This window comes from Melanerpes formicivorus, unplaced genomic scaffold (genome assembly GCF_026170545.1).
Source record: "Melanerpes formicivorus ecotype bairdi unplaced genomic scaffold, bMelFor1.0.p_v2 SCAF_53, whole genome shotgun sequence".
In the NCBI taxonomy this organism is placed as follows: Eukaryota; Metazoa; Chordata; class Aves; order Piciformes; family Picidae; genus Melanerpes; species Melanerpes formicivorus.
Genome location: NW_027142405.1, coordinates 339060 through 358211, shown reverse-complemented (window position 1 = coordinate 358211; position 19152 = coordinate 339060). Strand labels below are relative to the sequence as shown.

Sequence of the window (19152 nt, the reverse complement as noted above, 5' to 3'; positions counted from 1 at the left end):
GGGAGAGAGGGGAGGCGGGAGGTAGAGCAGGCAGAAGCGCTGCCTGAACCTTGCTGCCCTCCGCGACCCTGCTCCTCACCAAGGCGCTGAGGCTCGGCCGGAGGGCGCTCAGCACGGCCCTGCCGCGAGCCTCGCCCTCAGCCACGGGCACCAGACACGTTTGACGGCAAAAAGGAGCCTGGTACAGTTGTGGCTACCTTACCGGCTGCACATCTCCCCGAAGCGCAGAGCCTCCCTTTGCTTTCCCCTCCCGCCCCTTCCTTTTCTCCCGTGTCCTTCCCCTTTTCTGGCAAGCGCCCAAACCCGCGGGAGGCGGACCGGAGCCCTGTGGGATGGAGGGCACAGCCCTGGCGCTGCCAGCCCCGCGGTTCCGGGGCAGGACCCACTGCCATTCTTTCGCCTGGCAATTTTGCCCTGGCGGCATGGCTGCCTGTCCCACTGTAATTAGTATTTTACACACAAACCACAGGCTGCAGAAGGCTGACAGAGGGCTCTCCCTCCACCCCCTCATCGCACCTCTGCCTCAGGGGCCACAGGGCCACTATGCTGTAGGTGCCCCAGGAAAACCAACTCTCTACCTGCACAACCCTCCAGCTTTTCATTCTTGCATTTGCTCCCCATTTGCTTCTTTAAGAGACAGCAGAAGTACCTGTCCTGGCCTGTGAGGAGCTCACAAGGACAGCCATTGATAGTGGCTGATACCACCTGGTGACTTCAGCCCAAGCCCCCCTGCAAGTGGGACCAGGCAAAGGCTGACCAGACAGAGGCTGACCAGATTAAGCTGAATGCTTATCTGAGGAGATGAATACCTCCTCCTTTGTCTCCCTTGCCTCCTGCCCAAACTGCAGCTGCTCTAGAGAACATCCCTGGGTGCTTGCAGCCTGAGTAGTGCACTTCCAAAGCTCCCCTAGCCTGAAGGGAACGATAATCTCTGGCCAGACACTCTGTCAATCCCTTGCTGCCCAGATGCCCCCAAAATGTGCCATCTCTTTTCATGGTAAACAGCCCAAGCTGCCAAACCTGCAGATGTAGCAGCTCAGGACAGTGCCAGTGACACAGAGAAAGAGGGAGCAGGGTTGAGGATGCTTGCTTCTTTCAGGCTTTGGGGACAAAAGCTTAAGGAAAAGATGATAACCTCAGCTATTCTCGCAGCTATTATAGGAATTTGAGTATTGCTCCTTTAAATCTTCAGCAAGCTATCAGTTTGGCAGGCACTATGCAGAGTGTGCAACTGGGACAGACGAAACATGGCAAAGAATAACACCATTCTCCTTATTTTTAGCCAAAAGCCCAGCCTTGCTGTTAGAAGAAATCCACTCATTCTGCAATTCTTTACCATTTCCACATATTGTTGCCACATGTTTTACTGCAACAAGAGGGAGGCCAAAACAGCCCTAGTTCCCTTCAACTATGCACAAAACAGTCAGTGAGACTTTTGCCTAAAGAAAGAATAAAACTTAAGGATTCAGGTTCCTGGTTTTCCATTTTATCAAGTGCACATACACACACACATACACACACGGACACAGGAGATGCATGCAATGAAACCGCTGACCTACTTGTTCTGTGTCATTCTGATGCAAGTCTGACTTCTCACCTGGCGCTCTCGGGACTTGAAACCTTGAGATGTCACATATGGCAAAAATTGTGAGGCTTTACTTTCCTCACCAGCTTTCACAAATCAGGCTAGGTCTCACGGACATACTAGCTGAAGCATGCTCTCATCAGAATCATGTCATTCAGGAAGCCACACAAAGCATCCTGCATGCTGAGCTACGTATACAGGTTTCTGTTGAATAGTGTTGGTCACCTCAGGTTAAGTATTGCCCCAAAGGACTTCATTTTGCATGTGTTGCTCATCTGAAATTCTCACCCATTGCATCTAAGTGGTAGGAGAACAGGGAAGGCAGAATTTTTCAGGAACAAGGAGGTGAATTCCCCAAATGTATGTATCATGTTTATGATAAGTTTATGCACTGCAAGCTTATGCAAGTTTATGCACTGAAAAACCATGCCTTCAAATGCTTGATGCTGAGACAGTTTGCTACATTACATATTAGGAAAGCAAAAGCTGAGAAGGGTTTGATTCCCCACCAGTCATACAGCAGCTTGATCACTCACTGTGGATTTCCCTCTAACTTATTCCACGCTTTTGAGAATACCTCCACTTTGGTTGTAATTCAGAAAATAATTAGGTAAGCAGAAGACATGACTATAATTCACCTTCTGAACTTCCTTAAGAGTTCACAGCTGTCTGTCACTGGTAATTGACACTGCTGCATTACAGAAATGGGTCAGGAAAGGGAAGCACATTCAAATGCCAGCTTCCCTGAATCTGGGAAAAATGAGTGTTAATGAAATGCAGGGTGAACTCAAAACTGGAATACCATATCTACTGTCACAGGGCAGCACTGGGGGGTTGTGCCTTACCTGTTTTAGGAAAGGGAACTAGAGTGACATATTCAGTGGAGCTGAAGACCAGCAGAGCTGGTTTCGTGAGGCAAATGGTCTTGTCGTTCAGGAATAGGGTAGGAGTTAAGGCATGAAAAACTGGGTCAGGTCACCAGTCTTTTACAGTCTTCCTCTGACCTTGGACAAATTACTTACAACATCTTGGTATCTAGGCTCTTTAGCTAAAGAACAGTGATGTTTCCACTTTTCAGACAAATTCTGTGAAATCCTATTTCATGGTGCTCTCAAAGTGTGTGTATATTACACAGAGGGAACACTCACACAGACTGTTCAAAACCAGAGATCCACTATTTATAGCAAAATGAGAGGAAAAACAGGAAAAACATGTTCCATCAGGCTTAGTCCAAACAGTCAGCTCATTCCAAACTTAAGCTTTTTTGTTTCATTGGATTTTGTTTTAACTGTGTTTATCTCTCCTCTTCCAACTCTCTTTATTCTAAACTGTGAAATTCAGCTCAGAACTGAAAATAGACTTGGTATCCAAACCCCTGTATTTTTAATGGATTTGTTATTACCTCCCAACCTCAAATAACTTTTAGAGAAGGAGAGGAGCAACCGCCATTCCTACAGGTCACATCAAAAGCTCTCTCTTTAGCGACTCCTTGTAGCTTCACATGTACTCTATACTATGAAAGAACCACTAAACACATCAGGAATGGACAGAAGTTTTTGCAAGCAGATCCCAGTAGACTGCAGAAGCCCAGCTGCTCTGACATGTTTGGGGACATTTGGGAATTAAATAACTGGTCCAGTGGGTAACACTGCTTCCATGTGGATAAGAACCTCAAATTATCACAGAGAAAAAACCCAGTGCATTTTTGCTTGCAGGTGCCATGTATTTGGAATGCAAACAAGCCCTGAAGCCATCTGCTAGTATGTCTCCTATAACATGCACTTTGCTATAACATGCAAATTGCCTTCATTCCTAAGAGCTGCCTTATAGAGATTCTGAATTTGCTATAGCTCATAAAACAAAAATATGTTTAATTATGATCAGTGTAATTATGGTGAAAGCTGCCATTGCTAATCAGTTCCAGGACAAATAATGTAAAATGAATGTACTACAGTATTCCTGCAGAAAATTACATGCTTTGCCTTGGTTTTAAAGGTAAGCCTTTGGGTTTTTTAAAAAAGGCATAATAAATCTTGCACTACCTCAATATGTGGCTAGTAACCTTGGCATAATTTTATTGCATACTGAACAATAAAATCAATGAAGAGGATTGTCAGAAAGTTTGTTATTTGACAGCAAGTCAACAAACTTGCATCCTATTCCCAACCCACATTTACTTCTTCCATAGGCTTGGTAAAACATTCGAAACTTCAGCTCCCCTTCCTTGCAGTCATTACTATAAAGGAAGGTTTCACTTCCATTGTTCATAAAGAAGATATGGAAGCAACAGGCCTTTTGAGCAGATGACTGTTGAGAGGTGGATTCAGATCTGCATCAGAATCTCCACCCTGTCTTTCCATTTTTGTCCTCAGACCATGTCTTCCCCTGTCACAGATCACCTGGCTACACCACAACCTATGTGGAAGCAAAAACTGATGCTGAAACAACCAAAGCAGCCAAAAGCAGGGAAGCTTTGGGCTGCATCTTCCCCACCTGCGAGAAAAAGAAGATTTAATCTTTTTTGTCCAAGCTGAAGCACTGTGCAAATGCCCAATGCCACTTAGGACACCCCTGAAGTCTGCCCTAAGCCCCTCAAATGAAGGTTTCTGTGTGGGCAGGACAGGCTCCCTCCTGCTTCCAGCACAAGTAAGTGGACATCAGAAATCACGTGGAAGCCTCTCAACCACATTTCTTCAATATGAAGGCTGTCTTTGAGAGCTGCAGCATTTCCCTGAAGAAGTTGTGGCTAGCAAAGTGCACTGTCCAAGTGAAAATGCTAAACACAAACCTAACAAGACAGCCCCGCTCCTCAACCATTTTAATCATTCTAACCAAACCCCATGACTCATTTGGTTTAGAGCCTATTTAGTGTTTTTGCAGAGATGCTTCTGCACTCTGCAATTTTTTCTAAATATTTTCTTTTCCTTCCTATTTCCTCTGCCCACTGCACTATCAATGCCAGTGAGAATAAAACAGGCATGAAAGATAAATTAACTAATTACCAGCTGCTCTGCTGATGAATGCATACATTGATGTTTTATCACACATATTGAAACCAGCTCAGAAGAGGAAGAGGAAAATACGTGCAATTTGATCCGCTGACTACAACAGAGGAATCAGCCACTAACCCCCTGCTAAACCCAAAGCCACCTCAGGATAGCTGATATTTGCCAAAGGAGTTACTCAACTATTTTCTCTTTGCCAGGCAATTAGTGCAGCTGGACTTGTGTCCATGGCAGGAGCTCCCAGGTGCGAGGCTGACAGTATTTCTGCAGATTTCTGCTTACTGCACAGCGCATCAGCAAAACTAGGAGGGCAAGGAGGAGGGAGAATCAGCCTGAGACTCCTGCAGGCCAAAATAGAATATGACCTTTTTAGTTCTACAGCTATAAACACATTCCTAAGCAACAATCCCAGCTACTCCTGGCAGTTAGGAGCCCAGGAGAGCCAGGTGATGAGTGATGCACAAACAAAAGCAAACCGAAAGGAGAAGGAACAAAAATACTCTTTCCCAGCCTTCCGACATTCAGCAACATTGCTGAAGCATCAAATGGCTCATTCCTGCTCTACTTGCAGGGCTCTCCATATCTTACACACATGCTTTGCCATGATGGAGTTCTCTCCTTATTTAGGAGAGGCCATGCTGTATTTCAGTGTGATTCCATATGGTGTGATAAAAATGAACAGAAAAGGTTACACACAAAAACCACATAAGCTTAGAAACACTTGTTTACTGCAAGTGTGAAGAACTGCTGACAGTAAAGGACTTCTAAGGATAAAAAAGGAAGATGCCATCCTACCTAGAAGGACAGTTGCTGAGTTGCCATTTGAATGCCCAAACATATACATGTAATTAATGCATGAAAGCATGATGGAACTGAGGGTAAACACTAACAGTATGGAGTTTGGATTTGTCAAACAGCTGAGCAAGCAACCATAAGCATTAGATGACACTCAAAGAAGAGACAATCTTTATGTTGAAATTACAGGTGAAGTTCTAGCTCTAACAAAGTCACTGCAAGTTCTAGTGCCAGAGACACTAGTCACTATAGTCCTAACAACGTCAATAGCTGCCATCTTAGGAAGTCTACCCTGAGTTTTTTGATCTAATTTAGATGTGACCTGCCCTAGGGTTGCAGTTATCTGTTTAGAGCACATTGCAGATCCTGCATAACTGGCTCTCCAGAGGAAAGGAAGCCTACACCACTTTACCTTGATGACAGACAAAGGCTAAAGCAGAGGCATGAACTGGGACCTAGTAGCACTCCTGCACCCTCTGTTTAGATACATCTGCAATCTTGATGATAATTAGTTCCAAAAACCTCATTGCACTTATGAGACTGAAGCCAGGGAGGAAGTTGAGTTTAGTTCTGCCTGGACAATTCAGCAATTCATATGGCTAAACACCTTATCAGGCACCAAAACATACTAGCAGTTGTGGCTTGAAGACTCAACATGCATCAACTTCCTCACCAGTTGCTCCCTCCTGGCGCTGAGAGAATAAAGTCCAACACATTGCTGAATTTTCACCACCACTCCTCCTCAGATACCTTTTTCCTTCTGCTCACAAATAAATAGCTCAGCACCTTCTGCTTTCCTCCCATCAAAACCAGAGCTGTCTTATATATAGATGCAGAAAAATAACTTTAAGAATCCTACAAAACCAAAACCACACTCAGGTACCTGGCTGCATCTGTAATTCCTCACAAGGTTATGTTCTCCCACAGCATGCTAAAAAAAGCTCAGTGAGGGGAGAAGGCAGCGTGTGTCTGTGTGTCTAGCAAGCCCCTGGGGGGAAAACTGAAGATGACTTATTGTTGTTGGAAATGCTCCTAGCCATGAAAAAGGAGGGAAAAAGTCCAGGAAAAGTGTAAGCCTTTAAAAGTAAATGAAATGAAGCACTGGTCACCTCTGAGTGGTAAATAAGAAGAACTGCTCATACATCATGTTTAGTTTTTTACCATGTCCTGTGAATACTGGATGGATTACTGAAGCGAGTCCAATGAAGGGCTGCAATGATGATGAAGAGACTGGAGCATCTCTTATAAGTACAGGCTAAGAGACCTGGGATTCTTTAGCTTGAAGATGAGAAGACTGAGAGGGGATCTCATCAGTGCTTATTGGTGTCTAAAGGGAGAGTGTCAAGTGGATGGGGCCAGATGCTTTTAAGTAGTGCCCAGCGACAGGACAAGGGGCAACAGGCACTAACAGAAACCCCGGAAGTTCCATCTGAACCTGAGGAAAACCTTTTTTTTTCATTTGAAGGTGACAGAGCACTGGAATAGGCTGCCCAGAGAGGCTATGGAGTCTCCTTCTCTGGAGACATTTAAAACTTGCCCAGACATTGTGATAGTTGACAGCCTGCTCTGGGTAACTCCTGCTTTAGCAGGGGAGTTGGACTAGGGGATCTCTAGACGTCACTTCCAACCTCCACCATCCTGTGATTCTGTGATACAGAAACTAGACATTATGTTTTCTTGGCTCCAAGTAAAACTACATGTTTGAAAAGCAAAGCAAAGAAGGAAATAGGAGAATTCCAGATGTGCACTATGATTTGTTTCATAACAAGAACTTCATTGTGAACAAAATCAAATTTGTGTCTTACAGTAACATGGAAAATAATACAGCAGAAGCCTCAAATCCACGACATGCAATGGAACAATGTGAAACTGTGGAACTGATCAAGTTTTCCATGACACAACCTGAATACTTGGAAAAGCCTTTTCTGGAGACTCTGGAATGCAAAGAAAGCTCAGTAAAGCAGGTCATACTCATGCCCTTTCAGGATGCCACTAGGGTTTTCTCTCCATTTTCTGAAGAATTGCAGCTGTCTCAAGATAGGAATACAAGAAACACTGCTGAGAAAAAAAGTACTTGTAATTACTAGTGCCTGAAAACCTTGGGTGATCATTTTGAGACACCCCAGAAAACCTCCATCTTTATAAGTCTGCCACTTGGGATATCCTGAAACTTTGGGACATCCCTTTTACAGTGTATGGCACAGACATGAATATCAAGAAATCCCAGCGATCTAAGACTTTCCATTCTATGTCACAGGCACTCAAGGACTGAGCCAGACAGTGCTCTGCCTGCCCTGGCTCCATAAAGGTCTGAGTCATCTGGCTTTAAAGAAAATTTAAGAAAATAGGTCAAACTGAACTTTCCATCAGAGGCAATTGCAATAAAGTCAATCAGCTTGCACAAGCATTGCTCTCAGCACAAATTGCCCTCGCACTTCTGTCTACATGACTAATCAAATTAATTCCTGATGATACCAAGTAGCATGGCTTCCCTAAGAATATACAGAGATTAACATTCCCTGCTGATAATCCTTACTTTTATTTTTGCTTCTCAGGACGAAACTATGGAGAAGGACCAAACTGCAGGAATTTTTGGCAAAGTAATACATCCTAAATAAGTAAGAGCATGGCTTGGAATTGCTAGACAGGCCAAAAGATTTATTTCAAAGCAATTAACTAGGTAGCTATTATCTCAGAAACTCTTTACTGGCTGAGATCACCAGCCTACAGTGGACAAGGTTACAATCAGCACATAATAGAGATGACTGGATTTTTTGCCTTTATAAATGACTCATATTAATTTTGTTGCTTGTAGTTTGGAACAGTTTATTTGAAGGTCAAGGATATGACTGTGCACAAAGCACACTCATTTAGGGAACAGTTTCACACAATAAAGAAGAGGTAAATGAGGAAGATTAAGTTTTGCAGACTTAGCCCCAAGGAGTTAATTTGCAGTAACGTTGTGTTATGCTCCCACTTAGGCTTCCCAGGCTGATGGCCTGGGACTTCTTGTGTCTCATGTGGGCCACTGGGTCAGCCACTCAAAACTAACAAATTTTCATTTTAGTTTAAAGCTTGCTATGGTTCCTGCAGTTTCCAGCACCACAGTGCTTGAGGCAATCTGAGAAAGTCATAAAATGCAAAAGCTTTGGAAGATGGATATGTAGGGAAAGTCAGACAGTGAGTCTAGTAATATATAGCCCTGACCAAGCTCAGGCAGAGGATGGGAGACTGAGCTGAAGGAGCAAGTGAAATGTTCATGAAGTCTAACAGAGGTATAAATGAGTATGCAGACAGGCAGCGATTCAGGAGGGAACATGGGCTGAAGGGAAGTAATGTTCATTTGGAAGAAAGATAAAGGAATTGAGAAGGAAAAGAGAGAAGATTAGGAAGGCTGTGACTAGTCATTTAAACTTTTGGCGTGCCTTTGAAATGACCCTCCCAACCTTCAGAGGCTTCCTCACCAGTGAAAAGTACTTTGTAATATCACACAAGCAGCGAAGGAACCAAAGAGTACGATGGCACCTGCAAAGGATGATTAAGGTACGTACACTGGCAAAGCTGTTGGAAGTTTTCATAAGCCTCTGCCTCCACTGGGCCTGACAGCAGCACACATTGTCAGTCTCCTCACTTCAATAAGCCCTTGCATTTTCCTCACATTAGAAAAAAAAGGCAACCAAATCCCTAGGAATAGCATGCAGTTTCTATACATATCTCCCAGCAGCTTGCAGTACTGAAATGAAGGAAGAAGCTTCTGACAACATAATGAGCATCTTTTTCAGTCTCTTCCTCCTTCAGCATAAACACAGGCTTCTCTGAACAGCACAGAAATCTGCATGAGGACCTTCTCACTTTCTCCAAAGAAAAGCAGCACAAAAGGATTCTTGCTCTCCTCCTTTTACCTCCTGTTATCTTTACTGCAGCCCACTCATTTTTCACCATCAGACTCCTATCTCTTACTCTCTGCTTGTATTTTCACTGTGGACTGGGATGAAGCACAAAGCACAGTGGGCAAAGTTTGACTTTGCAGCAGTCCCACGTCACCATTTCCCTACCATCCCCAGAGCTGAACATAACCAGGCTAGTTTCTACAGCACCACCAGACAATACACGTGCCATCAACAGATCTTGTTGACAAAAAGCCATATTAAGCATTGTTTGCCTCTGTAAAACCATAAATAGCAGTCAATGAAAGAAGCTGCAGTGTACTGAAGGATCTGAGGAAACAGCTGTATCATCAGTTTTTGCTGAAACCCTGGAACATATTTTAATGTGAAATTTGTTGAGCTCTTTTACATCTGCCAATTGGATAATCATAAAGCCTCAAGATCCAGACTTGATTTTGGTGATTTTTTTAGGGCCTTTAAAAAAGCTGAAGACAATATTAACAGCTAAAAATCTATTTCACCTTTCTCAATTATGCATTATCATAATACACAAACCATACTACTCCTGGTTTAAAACAGTCCACTCTAATAACTGCTCTTTGAAATCTTAGCCACCATGTGTATAAATTATTCCTAAGAAATGAGAACTTACTCTTCAAATCTGTTATTTGTTTTACAGATCACAGAATGGTGGGGGATGGAAGGGACCTCCAGAGATCAAGTCCAACCTCCGTGCTAACATAGCTTTGCCTAGATTAGGTTGCACAGATCCAACTGCTCCACCTGCATGATATCCATAACACTCAGCTGCCAAAACCTAAATCTCCAGGGGACAACGCGAGCACAGAACACAAGATTTAGCTTTCACCAAAGGTTTACACCAGAGAAGAATGTGTGATTGAAGGCTGAAGTAGAAAGTCTGCAGCACAGTATGCAGCATAGTGGTAGAACCCACTGCAGATCTCTTTTATTACTTCATATTACAGAAATTCCAAGGGGCCCCAGCAGAGCTCAGGACTGCAGTCTACAATGAATTCTGACATTTTAACAGACTTTTTTTTGTCCTAATGATCTTCTTCATGTTTTCCCTAGTGCAGTAATCCCCTGAGCTTAAAGCATACCAGCTTCAAGATTTTTGATGCTTCAGGACTTTGGTAAGGCTCTACGTGTGTCATAAGGCTGATAGTACATGGAAGCTTTCAATCACTTGATGGGTTATGACTGGAAATCTAACAACAAAATCTATACTAAGAGGCCAAATACAACCACATTCTGTACGTCACCATGAACAACTAAGAACTTATTGTTCATAAGCAGTATTAAAGACCAAGCTGATAAGATTCACAAGACAACGCAATCTGCAGTCTCTTGTGATTCACAGATTCAAAGTGGGGTAGGAAGGGACCCTCAAAGGTCACCTTGTCCAACTCCCCTGCAGTGAACAGGGATACCTCCAACAAGATCAGGCTGTCCAGGGCTACATCAAGTCTGGTCCTGAATGTCTCCAATATTTTACCACTCTCATTGTAAAGATCTTCCTCCTTATGCCTAACATAAATTTACCCTGCTTCAGTTTAAAACCATTGCCCCTTGACTGATCTCTACAAGCTCTTTCCTTCTCCTGCCTTCCTGCAGGTCTCCTTCAGATACTGAAATGCAGTGATGAGATTTCCCAGAAGCACTCTCTTCTCCAGGCTGAACACACCCAATTCTTTCAGCCTGTCTTCACAGGAAAGGTGCTCCAGCCCTCTGAACATCATTATGGCACTCTTCCAGCCCTGCTCCACAAGGTCTATGCCTCTCTTATGTTGGGAGTCCCATAGATGGACACAGTACTCCAAGTCAGGTGTCACATGGCCAAGCAGAGGGGCAGAATCACCCCTCTGGATCTGCTGGCTGTGTTTCTTTTGATGCAGCCTAGGATGCAATTGGCATTTTGAGTTGTAAGTGTGCATTGTTGGCCTATGATCAGCTTCTCCTCCACCAATACCCCCAAGCCCTTTTCTGCACAGCTGATCTCAGTCTCATCCCCCTGCCTGCATTAATATTGAGGATTGCCCTGACCTAAGCGCAGGACCTTGCACTTCGACTCACTGAACCTCAGCTCACCATTCCAGGCCCTCCAGGTCCCTTTGGCTGGCATCCTGTCCTTCAGTCTTACCAATTGCACCACCTGGCCTGGTATCATGTGCAAATTTGCTGAGGGTGCACTCAGTTTTGCTGTCTATATCATTGATGAAGATATTGAATAGCACTGTTCCCAGTACAGACTCTTGAGGGACACTACTTGTACTGATGCTTGTAATGAAGTAGACTCTTCTCCATAAAAAGATATTTTCCACTCCCCACAACAAATTAATGCTTAAGGGTAAGACTACTAATTACTTACAACCAAGTATAAGACTGAGGTGAACAGAGAGGCTGTCAATTCTCCACCTCTGCTGGTTTTCAAGGCTGGAATGGATGAATGCCCAAGCAATCTGATTTAACTAGACCTGCTTAACCTCTGGAGGTCCCATCCAACCTAAATTATTCTATGATTTCAAATCAATAATACTGTTCTCTGACTTGTACACCTCTGCACCAACAGCCAAAGGCAGTCTAGGACCAAAGCCTAGCTCACAGGGGAGTGCATGTACATTTTTGCACTCTGCAACTGCAAAGTGACCAAGTTTGCCTGTTGTGGTAGCAGCTTTCAACCATGCAGAGGAGATATTTGAGTGGGATGACCATGCTACAGCCCTTTGGTAAGGAGGTAGTGAGTTGTGCTCATGGGAATATACACAGCTTTTCAGTTTTCTCCAGGGAAGCCTTTTGGCTTTCTTCCTCGTGGGACCTGTGGCTTCTTTTGTTGAGAGATCTCATGCACTGTAAGTTGCAAATAAGCTTTTCCCATCAAGGTTCTGCTTTTTTTTTTTTGTCTGGCTGTATTTGACTGTTTTTCTAGCTGCTCTGAGAAATCCTGAACTATGCACACTTTGCAATGATGCCTTGTAACCTTTCCTGATAGAGGTTCCTCCGTAACTTCATATCCACCTCCATCTGAAGAAATGTCACCTCCACCTTCTGGTTGCCAGAAGACAAATATCCTGGGAAACACAACAAGGATCACACAACAAGTGGTTGCCTGAGGCTCTACTCTGTTGATGTCTGCACAGAAACACAGAGGGGAAAATGGAAAGGCTTCCAGCCCCTGACAATGTAAGGCACTAGCACACAAGATATGAGAATTCTGTGAGGGCAGTCTGGCCTCTAAGTGGAAGTACAGGGGCCAGTAATGAGGAACAAGTGTTTGCTTTGCTCTTTTTCTTGTTCTTTTGACTGAAGCAGGACTTAAAAGCAAAGAAGGTGTGAAAACAAAGAGTATGGATTGTAGAGAAGGAAGCAGCTTATTATAAAGCTATTATGAATAGTTGGCTTGCTGCTTCGCTAGGGGATAATGAAGCTTGCAATTAGAGATGATGAATGGTTGAAGGGGTTTTATAATGATATAGAAGGATTTTCATCTTTATATCGGACAGGTTGAATTCAGGTCAAGTCAGTATCAACTGAACATGAATGCCTTCTGATTTATTTCACCAGGCTGTGTGGAATGAGCTTGGACTCTTGTAAGCTCTCTGGGACAAAGGCTTATTCATAAGTAATTATCTGTAATAAGCACCTCAACTTGCATGAGGAGGTGCCTTATACAAGGTACTGTTCAAACAGTCCAGCCTTAAAAAGGTTAAGATTCAACTAGATACAACTGTAAAAGTAAATTACAGATGACACAGCAAAGCACAGCATAGCTTGTCTGCTGCCTTTTAGAAAGCATGTGCCAGAGCTTTATTTGAATCTATGCTCTTCCTGCCTGGGCATTTAGAAATTGCACAGCGCCTGTTGGGCAAAACTGCAGCCTATATAAAGAAGCAAAGAACATAAGGTGCCCTTTACTAGCCACCATGTTCATCAGTATATTTTGAGAGTCTGCTTCTGCTCTCCTAAATCCCTCCAGTAAGAAAGAGATCAGCGTGTTAGTTAGTAGCAAGGAATGGCGTCAGTTTCTGGCAAGAGCCATAAGCAACATTATCTTCATGCAATGGACAGCTGCCACTTCTGCCGGGTTGCTGTCAGAGAAGCACTGGTATTTGCAAGCCACCACTTGTAGTTCAGCTCCTTAACAGAAATCTTCAGCAACTCACAATTATGAGGCATCCATTTATTTATTTATATATATATATATAAAAACTGGAGGAGAAGAGAAATCCAGGAAATGATGCTGAGCCTTGGAGAATAAAATAATTTAAACAAGAGCCAGAGCTGGTGATGCTGGGCTTGACAAGGTGACCTATCATCCCAGGACAATTACCAAGAGAATGCTGGCTTTGGGGAAAATAGCAATGAAAACTCATGGTCCTGAGGATCCTGAGGTGTGAAGGGCAATGCCCATGACCTCTGTTTTTTATTCATAGGTTTTGAAATTGAGTGTGGTTATTGAGATATAAAACACAGAGTTCAGCTGCTTCACAGAAGCAACTCAGAAAACACACTTTGCTGTGCACAGTAGATACTTGTAATGTTTAGGGTGGTTGTTCCATACATCAGTAGGCACAGGAGGTGCTGCAAGCCTGACTTGTTTACCTCTGTTGACAAGAAGCACAGCACTGTTTGAGATGAGAGGCACCATAATATCAGTACCTTTTAGTCCTAAGGGTCTAAACCCGTTTGCCAACACTGTGCAAATGAGTAACTTCCAATTGTCTACTAGTTGAGACAACAGGAAGGAAAAAAAAGCACACAAGCTGAACACAAACAAAATATCATGTAGCTGTAATTTTAATCCTGATTACAGAGGTTATTTCATATTTTATGGAATTGCTTCAGGCAGCATCTTCCGATGGAGAGAGGCTGTTTGCAAAGGTCTGCAGTGACAGGACAAGGGGCAATGGCTTCAAACTGCAGAAAGGCAGACTTAGACTGGATATCAGAAAGAACTTCTTTACTATGAGGGTCGTGGAACAGTGAAACAAGTTGCCCAGGGAGGTGGTTGAGGCCCCTTCCCTGGAGATATTCAAGGTTAGGCTTGATGAGGCCCTGGGCAGCCTGATCTAGTTGAGGATGTCCCTGCTGACTGCAGGAATGACCTTTGGAGGTCCCTTCCAGGCTGGACAATGCTGTGATTCTATTCTATGATATCTTTGGCTAAAAAAGGTGCCTGGATGACACTTCAGATAACAAAAAGATCTTTCAAAAATGTGAAAGCATTCTTTAAACACAGTTGTTTTAATAAAAATAAATGCAAGCCTTGCAAAAACAGGCTTTCAGGAAACAATGGAACTACACACTTGGGGCGGCTCAGTTAAAACCAGAACAGGGGAAGGTCACAATGCAAAGCTTTGTGCTTAGATGCTTGGTGTATCTTCATAAATTCTAATCTCTATAGATTAAACATTCTCTGTAGATCTCTGTGCTCACAGTGCTCACAAAATGAAGCACATTGAAATTCAAACCAAAGGTTTTGAAGCAAACCCAACCAGAGGTATTAACAATGCTCCAGTGAGTACACTGGCCCACTTTCAGATTCCAGGTCAATGAAGCTTATTCTAAGCAAAACATCTGGAGCACTCTAAATCCAGCTTTCTTTAAAAACTAAATCTATGCTGAGCTTCTCTTCATTTCTTTAAGATGCCATTTAATCACAGTCCTGATCAATGCCATTTTGCAAAACCATCTCATGCAGTACTTCCCTCAGTAACAATTAAATTTCTCTTTAATTCTCTCTTATTTTTGTCTTTTTTCCCCCCCTTTTTTTTTTTCTTTTCCCTTTCTCTCATTCTACTCAAGGTAATTCCAGAGCAGAGCATTTCTGGCCACTTGCACTAAATTTTGATCTAGATATAGAATTTAAATGTTGGTATATGGTCAGAAAGTTTTAGAATGTATTCACACCTTCCTCTGCTTGTTTCTTCTCAGAGCTAGATTGAAACAAACACAGTATTTTAAGGTAAGAGTCAAATCTAGGCTAAGGAAAGAGATTGTCATTGCTTCTTAGGCTGTTTAGAAGGAGAAATTGATATCAGAACTGAAAGGGAAATGGGAGGAGTACTTCCAACTCACTAAGCTGGTAAAAATTATTTAAATAAGTATTCATCAGATTTTGTTTTTAAGATGCATTCAGCTCAGTCAAACTGGACATCTTTGAAGGACACACCATCTTGGAAAAATCCTTCTCTCAACATTCTGACCATAAGATATTACAGTAGCAATCCTTGCTGCCCCCCTCTTCTCATGTCAAAAACAGAACAAAAGAATATTTCTCCTGTGACAAACTGGCCCAGTCTGCCACTGTGTTCTCATCTTCAAGGTTTGAGAACATCAATGGCTCTGAGGCTGTATCATGAGTTCACTCACCCTGAAAAGCAAACTAACATGCAGGGCATACTTCCTTCCTCAAAAAGCGTGATCCTTTATCACAGTACTTTGAGGACTTCCCCAAAACAGATATTCCAGACTAATTTCTGTTTGATATATCTCCTCTTTGGCCTTGTCTTATAGGAAGAACATCCTACCAAATCTGTGTCAACTCTCCAGTAGCTTTGCCTTCCCCCATAAAGCTAGGGAATAACTACTATAAAGTTAATGCCCAGATTAATGCAGAATTAAACTCCCCTGCCATGTCAAGCTGGATGCAAATACTGCTGTATGTCTTTTGCATTGCTCAGTATGAGGCAAGTGAACTTGAGACCACATTATGGGAAATTCAATTCAAATGAAATGTTTGAATTCCTTGAACTCTATATTGTGTAAACAAGGCCTCCTATATGTTATGCTTTAGACATTAGTACTGTTTAATGCATGCACAGTGAGGAAAACAAACTGCTCAGTTCTAGCAAGGACAGCTGAATTCAGCCCATAATTAGCATCAGCCCATTACAGAGGTGATTATTAGGGCATCACGGAAATGGCAAAATCTCTCAAGACACACCAATACCTAAAGTGCAGCTAATTTGCATAAACAAATGCAGAACCCCTGAAGAAGGTATGACTATTTATAATTGTAACACAATGTGTCCTAGAAGCCTCAGAATACATGAGGGGGAGTCATCACAGTAAAGACTCCAAAGGAGTCCTTGTCCTGTTATGGAGAGACAAAAAGTTACTTATTTGGTGGCTAAATAACAGACACAGAAATGGTTTGTGCAAATTTACAGAGCTAGAGGATAGATACCAGAAGCAGAATAGAATAGAATAGAATAGAATAGAATAGAATAGAATAGAATAGAATAGAATAGAATAGGAGTAGAGTAGAGTAGAGTAGAACAGAATAGAACAGAATAGAATTAACCAGGTTGGAAAAGATCATAAAGACCAACCTATTACCCAGCACTGTCTAATCAACTAAACCATGGCACCAAGTGCCTCATCCAGTCTCCTCTTAAACACCTCCAGTGATGGTGACTCCATCACCTCCCTGGGCAGCCCATTCCAATGGCCAATCACACTTTCTGTGGAGAACTCCTTCCTAACATCCAGCCTAAACCTCCCCTGGCACAGCTTGAGACTGTGTCCTCTTGTTCTGGTGCTAGTTGCTAGAGAGAGGAGACCAACCCCTTCCTGGCTACAACCACCTTTCAGGTATTTGTAGAGAGCAATGAGGTCTCCCCTGAGCCTCCTCTTCTCCAGGCTAAGCAATCCCAGCTCCCCCAGCCTCTCCTCATAGGGCTTGTGCTACAGAAAAAGTGAGCAACTTGCTTTTTATGGTGGATCTGGTCAGTCCTTGTGGACACATTCACTTAGACTCTCCCTACGTCTTTGCAAGAAGTTGCTCCTGCTCCAAGGCTCCAAGGCCTAGGTCCCATCTTTGCTTTAAAAGAGAGCAATGCATTGCTGCACAGGGATGCATGGAGCATTGAATGTTATCCAGAATGGTGCTAACATGGTGTGTCATGCAGACAATGTCTGTGAGAAGCAGAAGATGCAGGAGCTGACGGCTCCCCAGGAGCTCCCAGCTTCCCCAGGACTTGTGGAAATGGCTAGCAACTGCACACAGAACATCCATGGGCTGTGGCAACCTCTGTACAGGCTCTCATGCCAAGATGCAGGAGCTGCATCTCAGAGGTGGCTTTCCATGGTATTTGTTTTCTTTATTTCTTTCACTTCTGAAAAAAGAATAACTGCAAAGAGAAGACTGAGAGAGGATCTTATCAATGCTTATCAGTATCTAAAAGGCAGCGGTCAAGAAGATAGGGAAAGACTCTTCAGTGGTGCCATGTGACAAGACAAGGAGCTATGGGCACAAACTGGAACACAAGGAAGTTTCACCTGAACACGGGGAAAATCTTCTTTACTTGTAGGGTGACAAGGCACAGGAACAGGCTGCCCAGAAAGGTGTGGAGTCTCCTCCTCTGGAGACTTTCAAAACCTGACTGGACATAACCCTGTGCAATCTGCTCTACAGGACCCTGGAGGTTCCTTCCAACCCCTATCATTCTGTGATTCTGTGAACCATACTCCAGCACTTAGAAGACGCCTTCCAAAGAGGATGTTTCCAGTGGTACACTAGTTTCTTTGGTACTGCAGAGTCCTTTGTTTTTCACAGCTTTACAGGAGCCTCAATGCATTACATATAAAACTGAATGCATTGATGGCCTAGAGTGTCCCTAAGGCAGCAGAGTTATTGAGGTCTGGAGTATCTTCACCCCTTTTACTGCCCCAGCCTGCATCTGACACTCACAATAACTGCAAGTTAGCTGTCCAGGAAGAAAAGCTCCTGCAAAGAAAACATGTTTTACAGAAAAATTGTGAAAAGAAAAATCTATAATTATCCAGTCACATTGGTGACAGTGAGACCCTCCCAGCTTTCCAGCCAGGTACAATTAGTCATTGTTTTAAACAATCAATGAGTTAATTACAGCAGCAACTTTCCATTACATTTCACAGGGAATGTATTATGTGGTGGGAGAACATTAGAAAGCACTGCTTTAAGGTTTCATTTGAAAGACAATCAGGAACAATACCAGGATAAGCAGCATATGCCTGAATGCTGCACCACTTCCCAGGAGCTCTCCTCTCTGCAGTGCCAGAGGCTGCTGAGCCCCTCTGGAGCAGTTTCAGCACTGCAGAGTGCTTCCCTCCCCTTCATGGATACACTTTTTCCTCACAAAAAGAGACCTGAAGCCCTAATCAGTCTCAAAATTTATCCCTTCCTGCATGCAGAAGCTCAACTAACCATCTCAAAACCATGCTCTGTGGTACAGAGATGCAATCTAGCAATGCAGCTGCTCTCTTGCTCTAGGTAACACATTTTGAAGGGGCATAAATAAGGCAGGACCACTGTCAATAACCACTTTTCACTTTAAACACTGGGTTGTTGACACTTTCCTTAGCTTTATCTCTTATTCTAAAGCTTTTTACTAGCAAAGATTAATGAATTTACTACCCCTGTCAAACATGGGAAAATAGGGGAGAACATTGCTAAGCACAGGTCCAATTTATCCATCTATCTATGAATCCTATTGTTTAGCTTTGGTTTGCTGCAGAAAGACAATTATAGTGTGGTACAAGATACTCATTTATACCATGACAATTGCTAAATTGATGCCTACCATAAGACCTGGCATCATAACCCAGTACCTCGAGCTTTTGTGGTTCATTATCATCTCAAGAAAGCTCAGGACTGCACTCAATTATATGCTGCCAGAGTGCAATTTCAGTTCCAAGCAATGATTGTAGACTTCTAGACCCTGCCCAGAAAAGCCAACAATGTTCCTACTGAGTTTCAATTGGTGCCCAGTTGAAATAGCTTGACATGGGTCTGGGCAACCTGATCTATAACATTCAGTATAACATTCAGAATCACTAAGGTTGGAAGAGACCTCAAAGATCATCAAGTCCAACCTGT

General features: G+C 43.1%; 1 protein-coding gene across 3 annotated transcripts in view; it reads right to left on the bottom strand.

Annotated features, from left to right (window-relative positions):
* PHACTR1 (phosphatase and actin regulator 1) overlaps positions 1-19152 on the bottom strand; it is a 356496-nt gene that overhangs the window by 168968 nt on the left and 168376 nt on the right. Inside the window, exon 1 of one of the 3 annotated variants that reach the window (XM_068160786.1) lies at positions 203-234. The exons of the other annotated variants lie outside the window; for them this stretch is intronic. The gene's annotated coding sequence lies outside the window, so the exon portion shown is untranslated. Of the gene's footprint in view, positions 1-202; positions 235-19152 lie in introns of those variants that run through there. 3 annotated transcript variants of the gene reach the window in all.